Source organism: Nannospalax galili, unplaced genomic scaffold (genome assembly GCF_000622305.1).
Source record: "Nannospalax galili isolate Female #2095 unplaced genomic scaffold, S.galili_v1.0 scaffold66, whole genome shotgun sequence".
NCBI lineage: Eukaryota > Metazoa > Chordata > Mammalia > Rodentia > Spalacidae > Nannospalax > Nannospalax galili.
The window spans coordinates 2974599-2990200 of NW_008356058.1; the positions used below are offsets into that span (position 1 = coordinate 2974599).

Genomic DNA, 15602 nt, shown 5'->3' on the forward strand with positions numbered 1-15602 from the left:
CCTCTGGCATTAAACTTCAGTTATAATTTCCACCTAACTGACTTCTGGTTCTTCAGCCAAAGCTATTGTGGAAAAATAAAGAATGAAGTTCATGGCTAGGCATGGTGGTGCGTTCCTCTAATTCCAGCAGTTGGGAGGCAAAACCAGGTAGATCACTGTAAGTTCAATTGAGGCCAGTCTGGCCTACATATCAAATTTCAGACCAGCTATAGCTACATAGCAAGACACTATCTCAAATAAACAAACAAATAAATAAATAAATAAATAAATAAATAAGTAAATAAAGCAGAAAGAATTAATGAATGATGTTCACTCAAACTAGAGTCTAAGTCAAATCCCATAGGCTATGCTTGTCCATGGATTAGCCGACTGTAGACCATGCAGTCTGTTTTTGAATGAGACCTTGACAAAAAAAAATAGATTCTACATTCTTAAATGGATAAAAACATCAAGAGAAGAAAAATTATTTTGAAGTTTCAGAAAAGTATGTAGAATCAAATATTAATGTCCATAAATAAAAGTTTATTGGAGCACAGCCATGTTGACCCACTTACTTCTTGTCTAAGGCTGCTTTGGTATGACTCCAGCTTAATTGAGTAGCTGAGACCGAATCTGTTCTGCTGTCTTTAAAAAAAAAAAAAAATGTAACAGTGTGGGGAGGGAGGCTATGGGAGGGTGCCATCTGGGAAGTGGGTGTATAGTTGAATAAGATGGTTTGGGATGTTCTGTGTGATATATACACACACAAAAAAACAAATTTTTTAAATGTATTATATTTGAGGAGGAAGCATGAAAATTTACATTATGTTAATTAGTATGGGTGATAAACATTACCATTGAAATCTACCCGATGACTTTATAGCTATACACAGGCGCCAAGGATCCAAGTGCAACCGATTATGACTAGTAATAATCAGATACATACAGATTAGAGATGCATGTGCCAACATCTCAGTGTTAGTAGCAAAAACAATGAGTCTTTCTGCAAGTAACAATGTATTCTGAAATGAAATGGACATCTTTTTTAAGGGTTAAAAACTCATTTAGTTTTATGTCTCTCGGGGCTTATACTGAGTTCAATATTTGTATAACTGTATTAATTCAACTGTGAACCTAGAAACTTACAGCCACTTGTGAAAGAGACATACTCTTGCTCTGGACTGTGTTACTGAATATGTTAAAGCTGTAATAAAATGCTTCTTGTAATCACGTAGTTATTAAAAATAAAAATAAATAAATAATGATTTTTAAAATGTATCGATCTTCCACAGGTCATTATTTCTGGGTTAGCACCTTATTTGTAGATTATATCAAGCTTGGCATAAAAACCTGTGTTCATATTCCCTGTTCCCTAGTGTTGAAGATACCAAAGACTCAAAGTAGCTATTTTTAATTTACACGTGCTGCAAGGGCTCCTCAGTGTTCACACTGCCTTCCCACTCTATCATGCTCAACTCCTGTATCTTTTTTTAACACAGAAAGGAGTTATCTCGGAGGGAGATCATAAGTGGTGCTGAGCTCTAGTTCTACAACTCCTCAATTATCCACCCCAGGGAAACTAGGGTCCTCAGAGACCACCCCAGACACCACTGTTCAGAGATGACATGGCACCTAAAATAATCCTATAGCAAATGGCCAGTTACAACAGGACTCCGGAACTTCAAAGATTCCGATGAACAAGGAAGCCCATCCACAGTCAATTCAGATATGTGTGCACAAACTTCAGTTGTTCAGAAGCACCCTAGGTGTCCATGCATCTGAAGGTTAGAAGAGCTACAGAACTGGCTCCCTGCTACTCTACATTTCCTGAGCTAGAGTGTCCTCCAGTCACATAGAAGAAAATAAGCACAGCTCGAACACAGGGAAGAGTGAGAATCTTCTCTGTTCAACTACCACTGGCCACTCCACTTTCTTGACTTCTACCTTGCATGAACTGGGAATTACTACCTTCAATGTTCCACTCGCAGCACGAGAGAAGGAGACAGGCCTACAGTAAAGATGCTGATTGCAAACCAATTATACTGAGTTCAATATTGTATAACTGTATTAATTCAACGGTGAACCTAAAAATTTTATAGCCACTTTTGAAAGAGATATATCTTTGCTCTGGAAACTGTTAATGAATATGTTAAAGCTGTAATGAAATGCTTCTTCTACTATAATAAAAGAAAAGAAAAGAAAAGAAATAAAAGAAAAAGAAAAGAAAAGAGAGAAGAGAAAAGAAAAGAAATGAAAAGAAAAGAAAAGAAAAGAAAAGAAAAGAAAAAAGCCAGTGTGGGACCATGGAAGACTCTCTGTGAGGGTCCTGGAGCCTCAACTTCCTAGCTTCAGGGCAAATCCACCCCTCATCCTGAAATTTGTTTCTGTGTACTGTCATCTCTGCTTCCATGGAGCATGTGGTGGCTAAGCAAACAAGAGGAAGCAAGCCAGTAAGCAGGGCTCCTCATGGTCTACTTTCGGTTCCTGCACATAGGTTCCAGCCTTGAATTCCTGCCCTCGCTTCCCTAGATGATGGACTAAGCTAAAATAAACCTTCCCCCGCCTCAAAAAAAAAGATCATGAAGAAGAGCTACATTTTAAAGCAACAAGACCAAGTGAAAAGCTGTGAATCTGTGATAGTGCCAGTGTCTAAACCTAACTGTGTGTCTTCAAGCACTGGGGGAGAGTTCCCAAAACACTGATATATGGTCCTGTCCCAGATACACTGAATGAAAATATCTGAAGGAAACAAGAACATTGATGTATGCATACATATATGCATATGCACAGGCAGATACATTATTATTGTATTTGCTTTTAGTTTTAATTTTATGCAGTACATAAGCATTGTCCATATTTGTGGGGTACCATGTTATCATTTAGTACATGTATAACTTCTGTAATGTTCTGTACAGAGCAAGTATAGCCTATCTCCACCATACACATTTTAAACAAGACTCTCAGGTTGCTTTAGTCAGAACAAACCTGTAGATATGTATAAAATCACCACTTAACAAATTGTGGGGCTGGAGAGATGATTCAGTTAAAACCACTGGCTGCTCTTGCAGAGGACCTGGGTTTGGTTTCCAGCACTCACATGGCGGCTAACAACCATCCATAACTCCAGTTTCAGGGGAATATAATGTCCTCTTCTGACTTGCATGGACATTGTACAACATAGGTACATTTATACACATGCAGGCAATATATTCATACACATAAAATAAAAATAAATAATTTTTTAAAACTTTTATTGAGCTTTTGTATGCTGATACAACAGTCCCTAATCAAATGTAGACACCCCTCCCAGATCCATACCCTCCACCCCCTACACCCCACCAGACCTTACATATCCCATCATACATGTTAAGTCCCATCTGGTCAAGCATTTGTAGTCAGATGTCCTTCAGTGCAAATTCTTCCACTAGAGCCTAGTCTGCCTATCTAGAGATCTTACTTCTCTCACCCAGTAGTACTCAGTCTGCAGTAGTTCACATTCTAGGGCCCGCCTGCCACCCATTTCCCACACCACTCTGGGCCCTCATCTGACTTAGGTCCTTAGGTCCTTGACATGGGTCCTATGCTTGCTGCCAGCATTGCCACAAGTTCACATGTGCAAGCTTCCAGTGGCCTGAAAGCCTCTGTTTCCCTATGTTCATGAACCAACCCTGGCTCTTACAATCTTTCCACCACCTCTTCCACAATGGTCCTTGAGCCATGGGCGGGTGAGGTTTAATACAGGAGTCCTATCCAGGGATACACACTTTTCAGTCTCTTATTCTTTAAAACTTGGCCAGCTGTGGCCTTCTGTGTGCATCACACTCTGTTGTATAAGGAAGGAAGCTTCATTGGTGAGAGTTGAGGGATGCACTAGTTTTCTCCCCACTCCCACCCCCCATTCTGCCGTGTTCTATGAGCCTTGGGCACAGAGATTCAATTGTAAATATATCACCTAAGACTGGGCATCTTTCAAATGTATATTCACTGTGTCTGACCAGTTGTGGACGCTGCAGTAGCCTCCATCTGTTGTAAAAAGAAGCTTCTTTGATGAGTAGTGTATGGTATACTTGACTGTAAATATAAGGAGGATCCATATTTAACATATGGTAAGAACTTTCATTTGTCTAGACATATGACAGAGACAGAGTTTTCTCTAGGATCTATAACTTCTCCAGTCATGTGTATTCGGCTGTGTTACAGTGTAACTGTGAATTCATTCCCACTGAGATGACTTTAAATCCAATTAGATAGCTGTTGATTACTTCTCAGAAAATAGTACCACTATTGTACCAATAGAGGTAGTTTTCTGTGCCAGTCCTTATGGTTATTAGGCTTTAGGGCTAATAACCCTAAGCTATGAGGGTAAACTATGAGAAGTAAACTTCAGGGAGAAGACGTCCAGGTGAGTTCCTGTTCCATTGCTCCAAGTCCTGTGTCCCAAGTATGTCCTGTCTTCAGCAGTAGGGTCTTATCTTCCAGCTCTGGGAGATAACCAAGGGCTCTGGCAATAGCCTGTGTTATTTTTGGAGTCTCTTGGACTACTCTGACCAACCACTCCAAAGGAGTTTTCTCCTGTCTGGCACTGTGTTCCTTGCCACATAGCCCCCAAATATACATATGCGCTAATGTCCAGACACCATATGTGCATTTCTCATATGGTTTCGGAGGCAACACATTTCCTTCTTCCTGTCTTCCCTAGCCCCCTAAGATCCATTCATCTCTACTCTCCCCCCAATCCAACCTCCCTCCTCCCTTTCTAGTCCAAGGACCCTGTTATCACCACCCTCCCTCCAATAACACATGCCTCCCACCATTCCCCCTCTCCTGAGTTCAACTCCTCCCTCACCATGGCCCCCTGCATGTCCCTCCCTCCTTCTCTCCGAGCCGAACACTCCCACTTTCCCCATCTCCCCCCAATAACACCTGTTCCCTACTATCCCCCTCTATTAGTTTATTTCTTTTCCTTTACCTTGGTGTTTCCTTTCTATTTTCCTGGCTCCTGGTGTAACATCAGGATGTGTACTCACATTTAAGGGACTGGTGCTATGATCTTACCCCAGTCAGACTGGCTAAGCTCAAGAGAATGAAAGACACCAAATGATGATGAGGATGTGGAGAAAGGGGAACTGTTAGTGAGAATGCAATCTTGTGCCAGCACTATGGAAAGCAGTGTGGAGAACTCTCAAAAAACTAAAAATGATTCTACCGTATGATCTGGTTATACCACTCCTTGGTGTATACCCAAAGGACTCATCCTACTGCAGAGATATCTATACATCCATGTTTGTTGTTACTCTCTTTACAATAGATGAGAAACAACCTAAATGTCCCTCACCTGATGAGTGGTTAACAAAAATATAGTACATTTACTCAATGTAGTTCTACTCAGCAGTAAGAAAATATGAAATTATGAAATTTGCAGGTAAAAGGATGAAACTAGAGGCTATTATACTAAGTGAAGTAACACAAACTCAGAAAAGCAAGGGACGTATGTTCACCCTCATTTGCAGATCATAAAACTTTTTTTTAGAAAAAGATAACAAAATTGCAAACCAGCAGTCCCTTAAAAAGCTGCAGAAACCCCCAAATGCTATCAAAATGCTATCAATAACTGAATAAAATAATATACAATAAAAAAATTTTGTGCAATAACCAACTGTGATTTATCCTAAGAATTCAAGGCTGTTTTAACATTTGAAAAGCAGTATAATGTACTGTAATAATAAGAACCAAAGACCAAAAAATGTATAAACAACAGGAAGTTAGCCAAACTCCACACCTTTTAATGATGAAAATATACATACCAAAAAAAAGGCCTAGGAACAGAAGGGAACTTCTTCAACTTGATAAGCTAATGTAAGAAAAGGTTTATTATGCTTAGTCATAAAAGATGGGGTGCTTTCCTTTCCCTTAAGATCAAAGTCCAGCCTATCATCCATTAGGGCTGTCTGGCACAAGGCAACCAGGTGAGCCATGCCTGCCTGAGAGCTCTGGCAATCATGCGTGCTCTGCTGCCTCAATCCAGGCCTGACTGGTACCCAGGACAGGCATCAGTGCACCTCCCCAGTACTGAAAGATGTGGAATCAAGACAGGAGAAAACAGTCTGTTAGGACAATAGACATTGTGAATCGATCAAAAGAGAGCCAATCTCTGCCACCCTGGGAATAGCAGTCACCCTGGTCAATTAGAGGACCAGGGCAGGAATGGCATAGCTGCCCTGACGTGATGACCAACAGGATTTGGGATCATGGATAGGCTAAGGGAAGTGGGTGTGGCCAGAATCAAATGTTTCTATTGCAGCAATCATCAGAGCTACATGGAGAACTGGGCAGAGCTGATGAGAGAAACAATCTGCCCATATAGAAATGTCTGCCAGTCATATCTCATTTGGATCTGGATTCCCATTTGGAATCAGTCTTATAGTTGGATCACCCATGAAGAGAAATTCTAAAGCAATTACAAAAACCATGTTTCAATTTGGGGCACAATTTGCAGCTGGAAATGGGGAAAAGATATCAGAACAGACATCAATCCTGTCCAGCCTGCCATCTCTTCAGTACTTGCACATTGTTATTCTGGGTTTGTACTATACCAGAAAGACAGCTATCTCATACGGCTTTCAATTCAATGTATTTATAAGTACCATACCCACCAAAGGACTTAACACTGAAAAAACTAAGGTAACCTTGAGCAATTCCAAAACAGTCACTTTTCACTTTGGGATATTAGTAACTAAGAAAAATTAGCTATTGGGCAAGTCCAGTACCAGATGAAGAGATAGTGTTGCATTTGTGGCAGACTCTGTGGCTGTTAAGAGGATAAAAGAAGTTAAAAACTAAACGTTGTAGGATAACTAGAATATCAGAAAACCAAGAAGTATAAGTGCTTACAGTTGCTGACAGTCAAGATCTGAGAAACTCGCCATTTCTCTCAGAAATTGAGAAATTGTTAGCAATTTCTCATCATCTCCTTGGCATATGTAGTCCACCTGTGCAGTTGTCAAAATGGACTAAAGGAGGGACTCCAGAAACTACATGACAGACATGATGATTAGAAAAAGGATCCCTGGAACTGGAGTTAGGATGATAGTTAGCCACCAGGTGGGTGTTGAGACTTGAACCCGGGTCCTCTTCAAGAGCAGCTAATGCTCTTAACCACTGAGCCATCTCTCCAGCCCAATAAGTTTTTAATACAGTATGACACTCTTTTTTTTAACGTGTATAAGTGTATTGCCTGCATGTGTGTAAGTGCACTTGTGTCTTGCAATGCCCATGGAGGTCAGAAGAGGGTATTAGAGCCACTGGAACTGGAGTTAATGACAGTTGTTAGCTGCCATTTGGGTGCTGGGAAATCAAACCTGGTGGTGGTATACACCTTTAATCCCAGCACTTGGGAGGCAGAGGCAGGCAGATATCTGTGAGTTCAAGGCCAGCCTGGTCTATGTAGTGAGTTCAAGGTCATCTGGGGTTACAGGGAAATCCTGTCTCAAAAAGACCAAAAAAGGGGGAACTATTAGACTATTGCTACAGCAGAAAATAAAAGAATAAGAAAGGATGTATGGCAGCAGCACCTTTTATATCAGTGTGGAGTAGGCTTGCTCTGGTCTGGTTTGACAAATGGAACAGTGTCTACAGTCTGCTCTCTTTGTCTCCTCCTGGATGCTAACAAAACTTTATATTGAACAGTCAAATGTCCAACTCTGTGTTATGGCTCATGAAAGATGAACAAATGCAATGCTTCTTAAAGTGGTCTCCTCTCTCTACACACAAGTCTTTGGGGAAGCAAGTAAGGATAGTAAATGGGCAAGAAAATGGTTTGTGGAAATTTGACCCCAAGTTAGTGAAATTAAATGTTGAAGAGTAAAAAAAGTCCAAAATCTTTTTCCAAAATTGCACTGGGGACTTGAGCCAGGAAAATTAAAAGATAAAACAACAAAAAGTTCAGCCAAACTGCAGAATATTAGTGTTTAAAACTCAACTGCATTTCTATACATTAGCAGTGAACAATCCAAAAGAAAAATTAAGGAAACAATTTCACTCACAAAATCATCAGCAAGAATAAAACCCTTCTAGATATGTTTGACAAAATAAGAAAAAAAAATTATATACTGAAAGCTATATAATATTTTTGAAAGATGAAAGAAAATTCAAATAGGAATGCATACCATGTTCATGAACATGTAACCATAATCAGATTCCTCAAATTCATTTACATGTTTAATATGTTTCCTATCAAAATATGAGCTCTCTTTTGAAAACTGATAAACTGGTCCTAATATTCACACGGAACACAAGAATAGTCAAAACAAGCTTGAAAAACAACAGTGAAGTTGGAAGACTTATACTTTTTGTTCACAGGTTTTCTACAATGGTTCAATACTATGGTATTGGCATAAAGATAAGCATATTGATCAATGGAATATAATGAAGAGTCTAGAAACGAGCTTACACATGTATGATCAACTGAAGATACCAAAGCAATACCCTTGAAAAAGACTATTATTTTCAACAAATGATGCTGGCTGGGACAACTAAATATTCCCATGAAAAAGAATAAAGTTGTACCCCTACCATATTTTTAAAAAAAGTGGACCAGAGATCTAAATGGAAGAGCTAAAAGCATAAAACTCTGAAGAAAGCCTATGTCTTTTGAATTAGATAATGGACATACCACTGAAAGCATAAGAAAAAAATAATTTGGGAATTAGCCAAAATTTAAAAATTTGTGTGTTTTATATGATGCATCAAAGAAAGCTAAAGAAACCCTCCAAAATGAGAGATATTTACGAATCAAAATTTGGTAAAAGTCTTTATGTGTAGATATACAAGTAATGTTATAGTTGTGGATAGATCAAAAGAGAGCAAAGCTCTTGTCTCCCGATTGGCTAGTTTCTCCAATGGGCGGGGCCTGCCACGGAGTGTGGACTATGGGGGTGTGGCTGGGAGCCATCTTGAAACGGAAGCGGTGAGCCTAGCTGGAGAAGCCAGGAGCCATGGAGAAGCCGCAAGCCCTGGGGAAGTGCGCACAATAGCTGAAAGACAGAATGGACTGACTTCTAATGGATCTGGGGTGATCGCTGGCCCCAGAGCAGAATTATGAGTGTGGCGTGGTCTGATAAGGCAGGCTCTGAGGCATGGCTCGGGGCTAGGCACTGGGTACTCATTCCTTTGTAAGTTAATAAATACACATAAAATATATTATATGGTTTGTCTGATCACGTAGGAGACCCAGAGAGAATTTGGGCCACAGCTCTGTAGCCCTGGGAGCAGCATTGACCCTGGTCAGTTAAAGCACCAGAGCAGTAAAAAGTGGGTGTGACAAAAAATCTGAATTAAAATGTTTCTAGTGCAACAGTCATCAGAGCTGCATGGAGAACTGGGCTGAGCTGATGAGAGGAGCACTCCTTCCTTATAGAAATGCCTGCTAGAAGTATCTCATTTGGATCTGGCCTCCCACTTGGGATAAGTCTTTGTTTTAGTTTCTTTCTATCACTGTGATAAAATCACTGTCCAAAACCAACTTGAGGAGGAAAGAATTTATTTAACTTACAGATTACAGTCCATCATTAAAGAAAGGCACCACAGGAACTCAGAGCAGGAACCTGGAGCACAGACTATGAAGGTATGCTGCTTACTGGATCGCTCTCCTGGCCCATGCTCAGCCTGCTTTCTTATACAATGCAAGATCACCTGCCCAGGGAAGCACTACCCACAGTGGGCTGGGACCTCTCCTATCACTCTGTAATCAAGAAAATGTGTCCCACAAGCATAGTTACAGGCCAGTCCAATGGAGAAAATTCATCATTTGAGGGTCCCTCCACCCAGGTGTGTCAAGTTTAACAGCTGAAGCTATCCAGCACAGTCTTGTAGTTGGATCACCCATGAAGAGAAATTCTAAAGCAGTTAGGAAAAAAAAAAAAAAAATCTTTCCATTTGGGACACAGTTCTCACATCTCAACAAAAAGATAACCTATTTTTTAAATGGCAAGGAAGCCGGCCATGGTAGTACATACCTATTACCCCAGCACTTGAGAGGTAGAGGCAAGAGGAGCAGGAATTCAAGGTCATTCTTAGGCACATATCAAGTTCTCCTCCCAGAAGACATTGGTTGCCAAATAAAAAGCCCAGTGCCAAGTGTGGTATACTTCCCCACAAGTTCTTGGTCAGGGGTATCTAAGAGAACCCTAAAATAGTAAGGCTACTGCCATTGCTCTTTGTCCTCCACCAAAGCTTGTTGGTAAGACCCTATTGATCAAGACACCAGACTTTGATCATGCAACATGGAGAAATCAAGCTGGTACTGACCAAGAAGTTTCCTTCATGCTGGCCAGCTTTCATAGCACTAGAAGATGCTATGCAGGCTGCTGGAGTCTTACCTAGCTATGAACCCTGTGAGCTACAATAATGACCAGCATGGCAATATTTGCCCATGGGTGCAATAGTGGCATGAATGTTATGGGGGGAGCCAACTTCTTTCTGATTGGTTTTAAGGCCTACTCCACAGAAGGAAATGCAATCCTGGTACTGTAAATCAGACCAAGAATCCATGATGGGGGAGCTCATAGGCTCCAGTGGTGAACCTATTCCTATTATTTTGCTAAATGGACATAGTATTAAACTGTCTTTTTAATTTATCTCTCTATACCCATAGATTAGAGCAGCAATCAGAACTCATCAGAGAAGTTGCTTTGTGCAGTGAATGGCAGTTTGCAGAAACTCACAACTGGTCAAAGTGCTCAGAGTATGTGTCTATGGAGTGCTCAGCCACAAATGGGACATCAATATAATACTCCCTCCTCCCAAGGCTCAGGGATCATCATAGAAGAGGAAGAGGAAAGATTATGAGTCAAAGGTTGAAGAGGTCTGGAGTGAAACAGTATCTTCTGGACCTGACAGGACCTGCACCCTCATGAACTCACGGGAGCTATGTTTGCCTATACAAGACATGTACAAGATCAAGCCAGTCAACATTCCAGCATGGGTAAAGGCTCATTAGCCCTCTCCCATAGCTGAGAAGCTATTAACAGTTGATGACTTGTGGGCGAGGGTCAGTTTTCTCTAAGGATGTAGTCTTTAAGAATGTAAGTCAACTATTCTCCAGTGAACGGCCCCATATCCATGAGTATATGGGCAGCACAAACTGTACTCCATGGATTTTAAGAGAAAACAATAGAGCATGAAGCTATTAAAAAGAGGAAGTGCAGAATTTTTCTGGAAGGAGTTGAGGGGAGGAGTGAGGGCTGAATGTGAGCAAAATACATTGCATGCATGTGCAAAATTCTCAAAGAAGGGACTTGGTGGTTAAGAACACTGCTCTTGCAGAGGATGTGGGTTTGATTCCTAGCACCCACATGGCAGCTACCAACCAACCATAACTCCAGTTCCAGGGGATTCGACACTCTCTTCTGACTTCTATGACACAAGTGCACTTACACACATGCAGGCAATATGCTCATATGCATAAAATAAAAATAATTTTTAAATTATTAAAAATTTAGTAAAAATATATTTTAAAACTACCATCAATCAGTAGGGAAATTCTAATGAAAATTTCATATCCAATAAGGATGGTTAGACTCAAAAAGCCAAATAGCACATGTTGGTGAGATCATAAAGAAATTGGAAGTATCATATGGTGGTGATGATGGTGTATAATGGTGTAATCATGTGGGAGATGATTTGCATTTCCTCAGAAAGGCAGGTTTACCAAAATATATACAGAATTACCATATAACCAGAGGCATTTCTTCTAGGTAGATACCCCAGAGAATTGAAAACACGTCCACAGGAAAATCTGCACAAACAATTCATAGCAGCATTATTCATGATAGGAAAATGTGGAAACAATTCAAATGTCCATCAACTGATGAATGGGTAAACAGAAAGTAGTGTGTTCATACAATGATATATTATTTGACCATAAAGAGTGAAAAGTTGATACATGCTCTACTATGGATGAATTTTGAATGATTATGCTACACAGGAGAAGCCAGACACAAAGACCACATATTATATGACTCCACATAGAGGTAATATCCAGAGCACACACAAAGACAAGAAGAAAAAGATAGTGGTACCCAAGGTTTAATTGCTCATGAGTATGAGGATTTCTTTTAAGGCTGGTGAAATTAGATAGTGCTGGTAATTGTGTAATATATTGTGAGTGTACTTTGAAAAATTGAATTGGACACTTTAAGCTAAGTTGTTATGCTATGTGAATTGTACCTCAATAGAATTCTCCTAAACACACATGCACACACACACACACACACACACACACACACATGGGAGAGGGAGAGAGAGAGAGAGAGAGAGGGAAAGGGAGAGGGAGTAAGAGTGAGAGAGGGAGAGGGATATTGATTGATTATGGGCAGGAGTGGCTTTCTTTCTGGCTTCAGCAGAGGAAACTATTGTCTGGCGAGCCTTACACAGCATGTTAGAATTGTAATGGTTCCCAGTGCTTGGGGCTGACGAAGATGAAACAGGGATGTTCCATAAAGGGAAAGACGCTGTGAATAGCAACAAAAATTTTTAAATGGGAAAGCCAAGACATGTACACATGGGAAGAAATGTGCTGCACGTCACACATCACGCTGTGCAGCCACACATCTCTGAGCACCTGTTCTGTGAGGTATCATTTTTACATAGATGTGGGCTAAAATGCAGAGAAATAACTACAGCAATTCTCACCTATGTTCAGCCTACACTGTATTGACTTTCAAAAAGCCCTTAATATTTCTGCATCAAATTTGTACAAACCAAGGCTTTGGAAGTTTTAGACTTGTTTCATCATAGGCAATGACATGGAGCCTGTGCAGATGACCACTGCAAAGGACAGACATGGAGCCCTGCTGCTCAAAGCTATGGGTTCAACAGAGTTGTGAATAAACTCCTTTTCTCCCCAGGCTTACTAGGAAAAGATTTGGTCCATTTTCCAATTCTTTGTTCTGTTCTCCTATTGCTATCACTGCCACTTCAGAAATCAATGTGCATAACAGGTCAAAAAGATCGCTCTGGGAAGGAGCTCTTCATGAAGGTCAGGCATCAGAGCCTGACCTGGCAGCCTCAGGTTTCTTGTGAGTAGAACCTCAAGTGTAACATCACACAGTAACCACACAGCATAGTACACCACACAATGTGTTGTATCACACATGAGCTGTGTGTCTGCCTCCCATGCTAGCCCTCTAGGTTGTCATAGAGATATGGAAGTCCCTTCCTATCCATTTAACCATGCTGCTCATATCCTGATGGTCAGGAGCCTTTGGCCACTGAGTTTCAGGGGTAACCTGGCAGAGGAGACTGAAGCACCACCAGACACAGAGCTGGTGACCAGAGCTGGCCCGACTATTTGGCTCAGCAACTGTGGGAAAATTTGAAAGCACAAGGTCCTTAACAGGGCAGCAAATCAACCTTCTTGAAGGCTAATCAACTGGAGATCCAATGAAGCGAAGTCATTGTGATTCTCCCTCACAAGGATGGATTTCTTACCTTCATTTGACATAAGAAAAATGGAGGCACAGAGAGTAAGAAACATGTACAGTACCACAGAGAAAAACGCAAGCCTGAGAGGGTTTGTAAGATACCTGGGATTCAGGGATAAAAGCCTAACTGGGAGCCCCAGGCAGACTGATTACCATTGCTACATGTCCTATTTCTCAAGTGTAAAACATCTGTAGCCTTATCATCTGGCAGGTCTACTTCAGGAGGTTTTCATGAAGCCTAAATATGACAGCACTGTGAACACACCTGGCGCATCATGGATTGCCAAGTGCTAGCAATCATTATTCTTGCCCAAGGGCTCATCAAGCAGTGATTCCTTACTTCAGGACTATCTTTGGGTACAAAGAGGAAAAAAAGCTACAGCTATATTTAGTGAGAAATAATTATGTGCCAGGCACTGGGTCAATCTGTCATGTTTAATTCTCACAAAGTCCTTTCCACCCATGTCTAGAGAGGTACTGTATTAGCATTCTGCAAAAAGGGAGCCTGTATCCCAGATGCACTCAGCAAACAAGTAGGATGTGATTCAGGTCTCTCCACCTCTAAAGCCCACATCTTCCCCCTCAACAGAGCAACTATGGCCTGAAATGAGATCCAGCCCTTTGGGTCAAATCCCCTGCCTACTCATTTGTGTCTTATCTAGTAATGCTGCCTCACAGTCGAGACAAATTGAGTAGCTGCACAGACTCTGCGACTGACTCTGCATGGCCTAAAACATTTTTTATCTAAAAAAGCTAAAAGAGTGGAGAGGTCATCTGACTACCTGGATTTGAGGTTCAGCATCTTCACTTAACAGTGAGCAAGGGAGAGTGATGTGGTTTTGATGTCATTTGAGTTTGCCCAAGGGTCTGGGCTTGGTGCCCAAGGTACCAATACTGAGATTTGGTGGAGCTTTAAGACTTAATGTCTTAGTAACTTGACCTTTAATAGGTTATCAGAGGCCCTGTCCTCCTAACGGACTAAGACTTCATGTGATCCATTGCAGCTGAGAGAGGATGCCATAAAAGTCAGGAATGGGCCATTCCTGGTTCTCTACCTTCTTTGATTATGGGTTCTGCATGTGCTTCAACACCACAATGCTCTGTAAGTTCGTGTAGCCAAAGAAGAACCCTTTCCAGAGTCCAAATCTATCCATTTGGACCTTCAGCCTCCAGAATTGTGAGCCAAATAAGCCTCTCTGCTTCACAAGCAAACTTGTCTTGGGTGCTTCCACGAAGCAATAAAAAACTAACAAATAGAGAGTAATTTGCTGTGTGCAAGCTTGACTTTCCTGATCTGCATAGTGGAATACTCTTCATAGGACTATGGTGAAATGGCACTGAGCCACTGGAGTTCCCAGAGTCTACAGAGCCTGCACTCAGTAAAAGTGGGCGAGGGCCTGAAGGGCAGTATGCCAAAAGGATGCCCTTGTCCCATCACCTGGCCACTTGTCTTCCAAGTTTCCATTACTACCAGACTCAGGAAACAAGCATGTTCCTCCTTCCTCCCTGCTTCTCAGCACAGGACATTTCTTTCCCTGCCTCTTCCTGCAGAGCACAGCTTTCCCTGACTCAGGATTAGGTTAGATGAACCCATGCTGGTGATTCCTGTGAGACTGCCACTCAGGTGGGGTTTGAGGACCAGCAGCAGAGGAGAGAAAGGGTAGCAAGTGAGAGGAGATAGAGGAGAAGGGGGAAAAGCTATTCCCAATCCTGCCCCACCCCAACTCTAAGCAAATTAACAGCCTCCAGTTTTCTTGGAAAACTGGCATGTTTAGGATGAAGAAGAGGCAGGCTGGTGAAACTTGACCGACACTATCTATTTTTAACAGTCTATTCTGCTCACCCAGGCCTTTAAAGACTGGTTCAAATACATCTTTCAAATAGAACTGCTATCCTTTGAAAGGAGTTGTGGTCTTTGAATGGAAGCACTGAGAGGTTTTAAACCAACTTATCTAGTTCCAAACCTGCAAAGATTCTTTCGGTAACTCAATGGGATTTACCCTGTGGCTCCAAAGACTCCTACTGTTAGCACCAAAGACAGGAACTGACAGGGAGCTGGGCTGCAGAAGCTGAGCCTGGAAAGCTCCCAGCAGGCTGGCCTTCCAGGAAGTCTGAAGAGGAGACTTGCTTGACTAGACCACT

At 41.4% G+C, this 15602-nt stretch overlaps 1 pseudogene; it reads left to right on the top strand.

Moving 5' to 3' along the window:
* Nucleotides 1–6345: 6345 nt before the first annotated feature.
* On the top strand, nt 6346–7034 carry LOC103750914 (annotated as a pseudogene).
* Nucleotides 7035–15602: the final 8568 nt, after the last annotated feature.